This window comes from Diadema setosum, chromosome 10 (assembly GCF_964275005.1).
Source record: "Diadema setosum chromosome 10, eeDiaSeto1, whole genome shotgun sequence".
Taxonomy (NCBI): Eukaryota; Metazoa; Echinodermata; class Echinoidea; order Diadematoida; family Diadematidae; genus Diadema; species Diadema setosum.
The window spans coordinates 14,408,233-14,421,054 of NC_092694.1; positions in this window are offsets into that span (position 1 = coordinate 14,408,233).

Genomic DNA, 12,822 nt, shown 5'->3' on the forward strand with positions numbered 1-12,822 from the left:
CAATCAAATTTGAAATTTTGATTGCAAGTGCAACTACCTTAAGCTTTGTTAAAGCCGGTGAATTCTTAAGCAGCAGGAATTCTCATAACTCATACACACACACACACACACACACACTCATACACACATATTCATATACACTGGCCTACATGTCTATAAACCTGTGGTTACATTATTCATTTCATAAATATACTAGGGCAATTAAACCCACACCTGATCTGGTGGCAATGAAGAGTAATCATGTATATGGCTAGATCTCAGTGGAAATTGGCACAGTTGCGCTAATCTCACCTGTTGATGGCGCTTCGGTTGAAGGCGCCTCGGTTGATGGCGCCTGTGTTGATGGCGCCTCGGTTGATGGTGCCTGTGTTGATGGTGTCTCGGTTGATGGCGTCTCGGTAGATGGTGTCTCGGTTGATGGTGCCTGTGTTGATGGTGTCTCGGTTGATGGTGCCTCTGTTGATGGTGCCGCGGTTGATGGTGCCTGTGTTGATGGTGTCTCGGTTGATGGCGTCTCGGTAGATGGTGTCTCGGTTGATGGTGCCTGTGTTGATGGTGTCTCGGTTGATGGTGCCTCTGTTGATGGTGCCGCGGTTGATGGCGCCTCGGTTGATGGTGCCTGTGTTGATGGTGTCTCGGTTGATGGCGTCTCGGTAGATGGTGTCTCGGTTGATGGTGCCTCTGTTGATGGCGCCGCTGTTGATGGTGCCTCTGTTGATGGCGCCTCGGTTGATGGTGCCTGTGTTGATGGTGTCTCAGTTGATGGCGTCTCGGTAGATGGTGTCTCGGTTGATGGTGCCTGTGTTGATGGTGTCTCGGTTGATGGTGCCTCTGTTGATGGCGCCGCGGTTGATGGCGCCTCTGTCGATGGTGCCTCTGTCGATGGCGCCTTAGTCGACTGTGCCGCGGTTGTTCTGCCATCGGTAATTGTTGTCCCCCCTTCTTGTGGCGATGTAACATCTGTGGTGTCGGTTACTACAGTTACTGTCATTGTAGACATCGTCGGACTGGTTGCCAAGCAACAGGAGAGATGCACCAACACTAGGAGACACACCCATCCTCGCCTACTAACAAGCATCGTGACTGAAATTGATACCCTGGTAGTATTAGGCCTGGTGTCTATTATTCCTTGTTGAAGGATGAAGCGATGATCTGCGATCACTGAATGGGAAACGGATTTTGCTATTGCAGATGATAACAAATAGTGTGCCATCATTCTTCAATTAGTCTTAAAGAAAGAAATGAGAAGAAAATACCTTTCCCTGAATACTAAACAGACGTAACTCCGCAGCTATCACTGCATACGCTCTGTCGATTTCAGCTAAAGTTTACATCATGATTTCTTATGGTCTGGTCTTTTATTTGCATTTGTGTTCAGTGACATCTAAAAAGTTTATAGCAGCAAATTGAAAAAAAAAAAAGTTCTTTGGCAATCGCCTAGACTACAAAGAAAAGGAGTTGCTTCTCCCTCGCGTTGTAGATGTGCCCTTGGCTTTTGAAATCTATCGGCTGCTGTCACAGTAGCAGGATAGACAATACCTCTGCTTTGTTTCTACGAAATTTGTTAAAGAATTGTAAAGTGCTGCTACACAGATTCAAAACGTACTCCGTTTGTGCCCCCCCCCCCCCTTCTCTGGAAGAACCTCCCTATAAATATTCAGCCGCCCACATCCATTGACATTTTCAATGAATCGTTGATTATTTGTATCCGCAGTTGTCTTATGTTTATTTTTCTTTTGATAATTGTAAAGCGCCTTGAAACATGTTTGTCTCAAGCGCTGTATAACTTTTCAAATCATTATAGTTATTATTACTATGACAACAATCATTCTATGAATGAACGTTTTTCCCAAACTGAACCCTGATTGTTTCATCAAACACATCGAAATTACCGAAATCGTCAAAATTACATGACGAAGAAACATGTGGTATCTTCTTCCTGGCGAAAATGCGTGAAATATTGTTGTATTGTTGCTGTAAATTGCTCCGTTTTCCACGTCAAGTGAGTGGTCAATCGGAGCGGCATTGCCTAAACTAAATTTGCTCTTGCTCCTTGCGTTTTTATGAATTGAGAGCTGCTGTTATATATTCAGTACACCATAGACAGCCATAGAGATGAAACCACATTTTCCTTTTCATTTGGAAAGTTTCATTGCAAAATGGACTAAGTGCCATCTTCATACATTCTAAAGTAAGTCCATCATCGGCTAGAGCAAACTAAAACTTTTCCAGCAATTCAACACTTGTAACATAACAAGGAATATTTTTGAAGCTGTTACTAAAATCATGTTGTATTTTCTTATTAGTTTCAGGTTTTTTATCAGGTTTAATCGCAAATGTTTCAAGTTAAGAATGGACTTTTCTCATTTTCAGATAAAAACTCTTCAATAATTTTATTATTTGGTTGTTGTTGGTTTTTTGGGGGGTGGGGAGGAGGGTTGATGGCTGTGGAGGATGGAATTAATAAATGGATAAAAGGATTACAAAAAATAAAAGTCCAACCGAGAAACTGTCGGTTTTATAAGATAAAAGCTGCCAACGCACTTTATCATCATAGATTTATACACATCTGCATTCGACTGAAATAGGTAATCAAAAGACCGCACAACGGTCTTCAGAGTCTACCTCAGAAATAGTACACACAAATAGGGACGCAAGAGCAAAACGGCTGATTGTTACGCAATCGGGTGACCGTTATCGTAAGCAGTGATGTACAAAGAAATAAAAAAGTGCAGTTGTCATGACATCATTCTACTTACCGATAGGTGATACCGAGAGCTTAAGTGCAGGTCGATCATCTGTCGTCTGCTTTCATGCTCAGGATTTCCGCGTAATGACTGCATACCCTGGCCAAAGCGAACTCGCGAGTGTTTGCCAAGTTTATATTCCTGACAGCCCTTCCTCGTGCTGAGTGTTTCCGGAAGCGAGTTGGGAAAAATCACTTGAAATGGGGTTCAGTCTTACAAATTCCGTAATGCCTCAACTGGCAGGAAAGGAAAAAATAAATACAACCGACTCACAACGTCATGATCTGATGCTTTATCTACTACGAAAAGAAAAGAAAAGAAAAAACAAACCAATAAATCTGTGATACAAAGTACTTCGTGGTTTATACGGAAACATTATTCCCGTCTCCGAGTCTCTTTTCAGCTTCTTCTGTCTTTCTCTCTCTCTCTTTCTTTCTCTCTCTCTCTCTCTCTCTCTCATTCTCTTCCTTTCTGTCTCTCTGTCTTCCATTGTCTCTCATTTTTAACGTGTTCCTCTTTCTCCCTTTTACCTCTCTTTCTCTCTCCGTCTTTTGTATATTGTCATGTTTCGTTCAATTGCCTGTTATGTTCCAACCTAGCATGATGTGTTAAAGGACAAGTTCACCTTCATTAACATAAGGATTGAGAGAATGTAGCAATATTAGTAGAACACATCATTGAAAGTTTGAGGAAAATCGGACAATCCGTTTAAAAGTTATGAATTTTTGAAGTTTTTGTGCAGTAACCACTGGATAAGAAGACTACTGCAGTTGATGATTTCACATGCCTACAACAATATAAGGAGAATATAAAGAGAATTTCACAAGATTTCATCTTTTGAAAAAAAGTACACATTCCCTTGACTCGTTACTGACATATTTATGGGTAATATTATTCCCATTGCCTTTAGAAAGAGGCAAGTCATGTGCTCTTTTATTATGCAAAAAAAGTGAAAATATGTTGAATTTTCTTTACATTTTCTTTATACTGTTGAACTCATATGACATCACAAGCCTTAGTTGTCTCCTCATCCAGCGGTTCCAACACAAAAGTTTTAAAAATTCATAACTTTTGCATCGATTGTCCAATTTTCCTCAAACTTTCACTAATGTGTTCTACTAATATTGCTGCATTCTCCCAATCCTTATGTTAATGAAGGTGAACTTGTCCTTTAAGTTTGTGTCATATCACAATTCATACAAAACATGGTGAAATGTGAACATAATTTCTAGAATAATTTCTCAAGTTTTAGATAATCTATTATACTTCAAAGTAACCTGAGTGAAGAGTATACTAGTAAGTCATTGGCTTGAATATTCAACAATTAGTTTCACAACTTCGATTTTTAAGAAGCTGTGAGGGATACTTTTTTGCTTGTATACAGACGAGTCTGCTGGTAGTTTCAAAATGTGCATTAAATTTAGCTTCAGGTGGAGCTATTTCCTGCTTTCCTCTTCCTCTTTCTCTATCTCTCTGTGTGAGATGTTATATGAAATATGTATTTTCCAAATTTCCATATGAAGAGTTTGTTTGCAAAAACCGATAAGTCCATTTTTGAAGATTTTGAAGTACGGCATCTGTCATAAAATACAAAATAATACCTTTTAAATGATATATTGGTCACTACACATAAAGGTACGTTTTTGAAGTTATGGTCAAAAGAAGCAAAAATTTTCTTATTATTCTCTTTATTTTTCTTGACCTTTAATGGCAAATATCTCCATTTGACAAATATGGACTTATCGGTTTTTGCAAACAAACTCTTCATATATATATATATATATATATATATAGACGATGAAGACAAACAAGTTGACATAATGCATTAGAATCCAACTTCATTTATTTGTAAACCAAATTTTCGACCCTTGCACGGATCTTCCTCAGGGTAACAGTGATCACTGTTACCCTGAGGAAGATCCGTGCAAGGGTTGAAAATTTGGTTTACAAATAAATGAAGTTGGATTCTAATGCATTATGTCAACTTGTTTGTCTTCATCGTCTTCATGCTCTTATTCCAACACGCGGATAATAATACCATTATATATATATATATATATATATATATATATATATATATATATAGCGAAAACATTGAGCAAAGAAAATGGGTTTTCATCTGGATTCGAACCCGAGACCCGGCCTCCGGATTACTAGACCGGTGCTCTACCGACTGAGCTATTGAAAGCCCTAGATCGGTGTTCGTCCCAAACCCTTAATTCTCTTTGCTCGTGTGGTCAGAAGCTATAGTGTGTGCATGTGTGCTACACACACACACCGATGAAAGGCCGATATATATTATGCATAGGTCAAAAACTCAATAAAAAACCAAATAGAGCCTAACATTCTTTCGATTAAAGAAAACTTACAGGAAAAGTTGGGATCCTTGAAGTAATTATGTTCCCATACTCACACTGAGCCATCGTGCATATGGCAGCGGCATTAACACATGTTTTGATATTAAGAATCATATATAATTTATTGGAGGAAATCTTCTCCGAGAATTGATATTACCAAGTATGAAATATTTTGCAATGATGCTTTGTCATCATTCGCAAGTGCCATACTCTGCCTCAGGATTCATAACCACTCACCCCAGTCATGAAAATCACATGTCTTTTGTGAGCTTCTGTACATTTTGTCATGTTTTTATCATATTTTTGTCCATATTTTGATATCATCGATCCACGTGCGTACCTCTGGAAAGGCGTCCATTGCCTTAACCCTGGAGGAGGAAATGTTCAGTAGAGTCATTTGCTTTTATGGAGTATGAACAGAGTAATTCTATTCACATGAAGTAGGATTTCAGAGGTACTTTATGAGTGCCTACGTCGTGGAGAAGATGAACTAAAATATTGGTCAAAGTATACGACGCCCGAGATAATGTATGCATCTCAATAGCTATTCGCCTATTTTAATTCATTTGCCCTCTGTAGGATTCAAGTTACCAACCTATGATAAAGCTACAGTCCAGCCGGAGCTTCGAACAAAGTGGTAATATACAGGCCTGCAGTGTATTTTACCCACAAACCTGTCCACGTTATCATCACTTTATTTAGTCACTTTATTTGTATCTCCTTGATGCATTCATTCATGATGTGTCATAATGCTCTGCGGTATTTTGGTGTGATTTACAGTAACCTTTTTGGAGAACACTTAATCACTATATTCGTATAGGTGCCTGTACATATACATCTCCCCTTTTTTACCCCAATGTAGGCTGATCTCTGACAGAAAGAATGAATATCAGTGTGGTGCCTGAGGAAGTTTGAAGTAGTCAGTATATTAATTAGGTATAGTGTGACATTCTAACTGTGTATCATTTCACAACGCATGTTTACAAGGCGGGGAAAGCAAAACGAGAACTCTCAAAACCGAAACAACAATAACGACTCGAAACCCTCTCCGGCATCCGATAGCGCACTGATTTGAAAAGCCAAATAGTACAGGTATCGAGGAAGAATGAGAACTAGGCTGGTAATCTGTAAAAAGGGACTTCCCCCGTTCCTCGTCATCACGGGAGTCCGACTTCAAAAATTCCATTACGTTCTGAGGTGTGTGCGTATGTACTGTTATCTCGATGCGTATGTGCGTTTGTGTGTGACTGCATGTGTGTGCATTCATGTTTTTGTGTTTAGTAGACTTGTGTGTATCTGCGTTAAAATTCTACTGTGTGAATGTGTGTGCGCGTGTGTGTGTGCGTGGGCGTGTGTGTGTGTGTGTCTACTTGACCGTTGAAATTTGCGATAACATTCCTTTACGGTTTGGTGAGCAAGAGCACTATATTTTTAGTACCCTTCATTGTGTATAATCACAGAGGTTCAATGTGTGAGTCTCATGCAATGTGTGTTTGATGGCGCGATTTATAGTGTGTCTGTTTGTCACTTTTGACAAACACATTACCGTTTGTCTTTATCATTAGCAACTTTACTGTACCATAGATATTGATTAAACAGGGCCCTGTTTTATGAAGAATTAATGATTTCTATTGTACGTCTATGACAGCCTGTGTGGTAATTGAATTTACAGCCGATTACTAGTATATCTTTTGATAAAACGGAGCCCAGGTGTAATAACCGCAGATAAAAGTTATAGCTGCGAAGATCGTTTTCATTCATGCAGAAATATCATTAGAGTGTAGTTTAAATAATGACACAATATTTATTGCACGAAATGATGGTAATCTACGAGCATTCAAAAAATGTTGTGCTTGCTCGAAAAAAAAAAATACAATCAATGTAGACCCTGTAATAATTGCTCAGTAACATGACAGTTCACTGTGCATTTTGAAGCGTCCTCCTTTCTTTCTTTTTATTTGTGGAAATGTGGAAGTTTTAAAATATTTGCCTAGATCAAAGATGTGTTTGGTGAGAAAGAACATGAGTGCTACGTGCAAGATAGCAGCGGTGATAGCGCAGATGATATTGGTTGTTGCAATATATCAATAAGGACAATGATGATAAAATGCCCACTCAAAAACAATGATGATTCTAGACTGCAGTTTCAGTATCATGAGATATACTCTTAAAGTTTGCTGCCACTTACCTTGGCCATTTTAACGTTGTGTAATTTCTGACAAATGGCATGAATGGCAATCATCACGATTATTTTCACAGCTGTTCTTTAATCACCGCTATGATTGCCTTCATCATAATCGTAACTATGTTCTCATTGTTTTGGTCAATACCATTCTGAAAATTCGTTGCGCCCGTTGTCGATGTCGTTACAGATACAAGCATCCAACCATTCCTTATTTCATAATTTCCTTCACGGTATCTTATTTTGCGGCGACTGCGATCAAGTATCAATGCAGCAGTAGGCACGGTATAGACCAGCTCTACGTCCCTGATGTAGGTCCAACAGTATCGATTGTCATAGGTGAACCGAGGAGGTGCTAGGCGAGACTAGTACAATGTACCTCCTTGGATTAGGTCCTAACTATAACAGCAGCGAGATCACTTTCTTATTTCCCTGGTAACAATTAGGGGAAACCCCTACTTCATAAACCCCTTTCCTACAATCCCCCCCCCCCCTCCTCTAAACGGACACAAAGTTGTATACATGCACATTGCACGTTCCATTTATATGAGACACAAAGCTCCTGTGTAGCAAATAACCCTCGTTTGGTCCATCCAAAGAGCTATTACACACTACCCTTCCAACATGATAATATGCACTAAAATGCACTTGAGGGTGAAAAAGCGGTGTTAGAAAGATGAAATTTTAGGGGGGGGGATGTCTACTTTGGCAAAATAAGACAGCAAACACATTTTTTTTTTCAAGGGCCATTTCCCTCGGTTTTTCTCTTTCTTTTGATCCTCCAAATAAAGTAGTGCACTATTAAGAAGCGTGTTCCAGCGTGTTTTTCTAAATTTTGCTGTTAAAAGTGTATTTTTCATCATGCATTTTGATTCACCGCTCCAAATTAAAGCATAAATAATTTTGATTGCTGCCAGCACCACCAGCACATTAAAAGAAAAAGCGAACTGCAGCAAGGATCAGTCTTTCCTGTTGTGAGAACTCTAGACCGGCGGGTCCCGTTTCATAAAACTTGTTATCAGTGACAAATTATCATAGTTGTTAGAAGCTACTGAAATCCTTGCATCTGATTGGCTAAGAGCAAATTTATCACAGAAATGTGGCAGTTCTCAGTGATAACAAGTTTTATGAAACGGAACTACTGAATGCTTTCTTTCGTCAAAGCAGGGAGGGTGTGGTCAAAGCATGCACCTGGGGCCTGTTTCATAAAACGTTTTATCAGTGACAACTGCCACATTTCTATGACAAATTTGCTCTCAGCCAATCAGATGCAAGGATTTCAGTAGTTTGTCACATCTATGACAACTTGTCAGTGATGACAAGTTTCATGAAACGGGCCCCTGGTCAGACTACTATTGCAGTGCTATAGGAGCGTGACTCCGGTTCGCTCCACTACCTCCGGAATCTGTACAGCGGGAAGGCCGGACGCGAAATTATTTTTCCCGCATAAGTTCCGGACCCCAAGTCTCAAAACTTCAATTTATTGACGGAATAAACGGCAATATAATGTGAGATACTATTTGTATTACATGCAATACTTTCGGTGTGTTGAAAATGGTAAAAGTTCAGTAATTTAATTAAGAAATGTAGTACCCCCCCCCCCCAAAAAAAAGAAAAAGAAAAAAAAAAGAAGCAAAAAGTGGGATTTGAAGCAAAAAGTGATATTCGAACCTGGGACCTCGAGTGTATGAGTCTGAACGTACACCATTTGCCACACGAGATATCGTTGCAAGCAGATGTTCTTTTTTCATTCTTAGAGCGTCTTGTTAATGATTACGTCATACGGTCTAATGTATATTCATACATTCTCTCACGGGGTCCGGAACTTATGTGGGAAAGATAATTTAGCAGGCCGGACGGGGACAAAAGGCTGGATTGGAATGCAAATGAAATGGGGAATTGAAAACAGAGTAAAGCTGGAGCCCTGTCTCACCTCCTGCCTTGCTTGCTCGTGTTGCAGGGTCCACAATAGTCCACTGCCTGGACTGTTCTCTACGAGCTACCCGTGCGCACTTCTCGGCTCACACGCGTCCACACAGATAGATTGACACAATACTATAAAGCACTAACCGTACGGCACGCACGCACGGACACACCGGGCGGACAAATCAGAGGGGATACGCGATCGGTGGGGATCACGCTATCAGTGTGGTAGCTATGTGATTTACGCTGGCGCACGATCGGAGGGATATAATACGATAAAAAACGGCCAGTATCTGGTCTAGGTCCACAATAGCTCAAGGTTTGAAGCAAGCGATGATAAAAGATGTGACAGGAGGATTGAGAACCATGAGGGGGTGCAGTTACAGTGGGAAATTTGGGGGTGATCATAAAATTATAGGCAAACACATTTATAGTCAAAAATGCATTGCAGATTATTGATTTGTTTTGTTTTCATTTGGGTTTGTTTGCTTGCTTGTTTGTTTGCTTACTTGTTTTGCTTGTTTGTTTGTTTGTCTGTCTGTTTGTTTGTTTGCTTGCTTGCTTGCTTACTTTCACGACCTATATGATCTGTTTTCTGCTGTGGCACAAATTTCATGTTCCCCTCCAGTAAGATGTAACTGTCTTTACGGTATAACGAAGACAAATATCTTGAAGTGGTTACCTGCAATCCAACAAAAACGAAACCTATCAATGTAAGTTTGAATTGATATGTTAATAAATTTGAAGCAATTCATGGTTATCCTTTTTCTCCTTTTAGATATTATGCGAAACTATATGCGAAAATTTGTGTGCAAGCTTTCCTGCGAGCTGCGACATGTATTGACTGCGAGACTTACGGAGTAATAAAAATTGCCTCATTTGATTTGCATGCACGATTTTGACAAATTTCACAACTCTTACATTATTTGTTTGTTTGTTTGTTTGTTTGTCTGTCTGTTTGGGAAACTTTGGTGAAACCCTTTTTTTGTACCAGACAATCTTTAAAGATTCACTTTTCATTTACACGATGAATGCAGAATCAGTGCAACATTTGAATATTATACATTCTATTTCTTATTTTTTAATACAAAAGAATATCTACAATTGATGGTCTCATAGATAGATTGAAATCATGACATGTTTGAAAAAAAAAATCTCACTAAAAAAGTGACAGTAAATGCCTCTTCATTTTTGGGATAGCCATCATCTAATTATTACAATCACCATCACTCAATTTTGCATTCAATACAATCATATAATGCCAAAATACTCTCTGCTTTGCAAAAGTCAATGATACAAAATATACACTCAATATCTTGACAGTATGCTCACACTAAAAAATAAAGGTCCAAATTTGCACCATATTTGTCCATAATCATACCAGCACCCTGGGGTGCACATTTGTACCTTTTATTATGCAAGTAGAAAATTAAATCTCTTGATATTTATATTCGTACCTACAAAGATGCGGACATATCCATTAGAGTGTAAGTTTGATCTTACTAGTAAAACCTTGGTACTTGCGGTCCAATTAATTGACAATGTATTAATGTTTATGGTGCATGTTTGCACCCTTCATTAGTACAAACTGAGGGTGCAAATGCGCACCCCTGCAGGTTCAAAATTCAGCATACTGCACCTCTAAGGGTGCAAATTGCTTATTGCGGTGCAAAGTTGCACCCATTAGGGTGATTGTATAGGGACAATTTTGGGGTTCAAATTTGAACCCGTATTTCTTAGTGTGCTGACGGTAAATTATTTACAAAAGAGAATCGTTATTGATGTTTAGCATTACGTAGTAAAGAACTCCTTTGTAAATTCCTTTCTGTTAACTTTTGCAGTTGTCACCGTGGAACTCTAATTTACATTCATTTCAATGTTTGTATTTTGTCTTCTTCAAAACCTTCAAAGTCGACATGATTGTAGTATGAAAATAAGTTATAGAAAACAATTTCTGGCGAATACATGAGAACACAAATATCGTTACCATCGATGGGTTATCGTTATATCCTCTCATTTATAAAGACATGATGCTAGCCACTCGCTTGAAATACTCAGTGTGAAATGGACATGAATACTACAAAATTTGATATTTATATATCATATATATTTATATATAATTATTCTACCTCTAAACAAAGGACGACTAATTTTATGTAACGTTTCTAGTGGCATGGTCTTTTTAGTCAAGGTATATAAGTTTGTTTTTTTTTCATTACTTCATAATCGAGATCACAATAACCGACGATGATTTCACAATTGATTGAGATTGTGGCATTATAGCGGCAATAATGGTTTTGTCATTTGTTAAGCAGAATAAGAAAATATGGTTCTGTATATAATTTCATAGATAAGACAGCAATTTGATTTAATTCTATTACTTTCTTCCTTCTTGTTCATCAATCTTTGTCTCTCTCTCTCTCCTCCTCCTCCTCCTTTATTTCGTTGAATGCCTTATCCAACACTGAAGCCTGAAATATCATTCTTCACACGAAATAAGCAGTTCCTCTTTCGTACAGGAATCAGAATTTACACTTTAAATTGACTTTGCGACGGTATAGTCGTCACGCTCGCCTGATAATAAGCACCAAAAAAGAAAGAAAGAAAAGTGGAACAGAAGTCGACTGAAGATTTTCCCTTGTAGATCACCTTTCAACCTGTGATACATAGCTCTCAGATTTTTGAGAAAAAAAAAATCCTTTCTCGTTTCAAAATTGCACAAGCAGACGAAGTTAAAAAGGAGTGTTCTAATACTGGGTACAAATGTATCTATGTATACAAAATGCCATTGATCGAAGTGATACATTATATTACGTACCACACTAAACCTATACCACTAACGCAATTTGTTCCTTTGTATGTGAACGTACCAAGGACATACCTAGATAGTATGGTCTTCCGTGTGAACTACGCAGTAGTTTCTATATTCCATTTTTTTTTTCTTTTCAACAAGGCTTGGCAGATTGCCACTAAAATTCCGGGGTGGATATATTATTCATTGCTTAACCAAAATATAAAAATACTGTTTCATGTTTAAGGCGCATATTTGCACGGACTATGTCTTTTGTTCAAAGTTCAAGCTACAAGACATGAAAGAGAGGATCAAAGGGAGTATATCATTTTCTCTTCAAACATTGTATTGGGTCGATATATTATTCTGTTGAGAAGAATTCATCAATTCTTTGGCAAATAATGTCATATGTAATCACAATATCGTACAGCCCGTCCTAAAAAAAAAAAAAGTTATTATCCGTTTAATAAATCAACGCTTGCTTGTTTGTTGTTGTTGTTGTTGTTTTTCTTTGTTTGCTCTTCCCTCTCACGGTGACTAGACAAATGCCCTGAGTAGCTGCTCAAAGGATACAACAATAGAGTCATTAATAAAATACATGAGATCATTTTTCACAGCGAAGGCCTGGAGGTATATTTTCAATTCAGACGCATGGCATTCTATGACATAGAAAGGCCGACTGATTTGATTTCACGAAAATATTGCTGGAGTGACGCCTGATAGTGAAATTATCCATTTGAGAGAGAGAAAAAAAACCCCAAATTTGATTATATTCAACACAACATTTAACGTCTATGATCGCCACATTAGTTCCATAAGATT